At 37.4% G+C, this 227-nt stretch overlaps 1 protein-coding gene across 2 annotated transcripts in view; it reads right to left on the reverse strand.

The window, feature by feature from the left end:
* Positions 1-227, reverse strand: part of myot (myotilin) — a 44672-nt gene that overhangs the window by 37083 nt on the left and 7362 nt on the right. The window lies entirely within an intron of this gene.

Consider the following 227-nt stretch of genomic DNA (forward strand, 5'->3'; position numbering starts at 1 on the left):
AAATCATGGAGGGGTCTGAAATTGTCATCGTAGGTGCATGTCCACTGTGAGATACATAATCTAAAAAATCACAACGTAGGATTTTTTAACTATTTATTTGTATGATACAGCTTCAAATACTTATTTTCCTCAACTTTCAGGCCAGGTGGAAGGGAACTGTTCAAATCTAAATGTGCAACTGACAACCCAACGTATCCTGCCATTCACTGTCAAAGTGACGTCAAAAT

The sequence above is a fragment of the Etheostoma spectabile genome, unplaced genomic scaffold (genome assembly GCF_008692095.1).
Source record: "Etheostoma spectabile isolate EspeVRDwgs_2016 unplaced genomic scaffold, UIUC_Espe_1.0 scaffold273, whole genome shotgun sequence".
Classification (NCBI taxonomy): domain Eukaryota; kingdom Metazoa; phylum Chordata; class Actinopteri; order Perciformes; family Percidae; genus Etheostoma; species Etheostoma spectabile.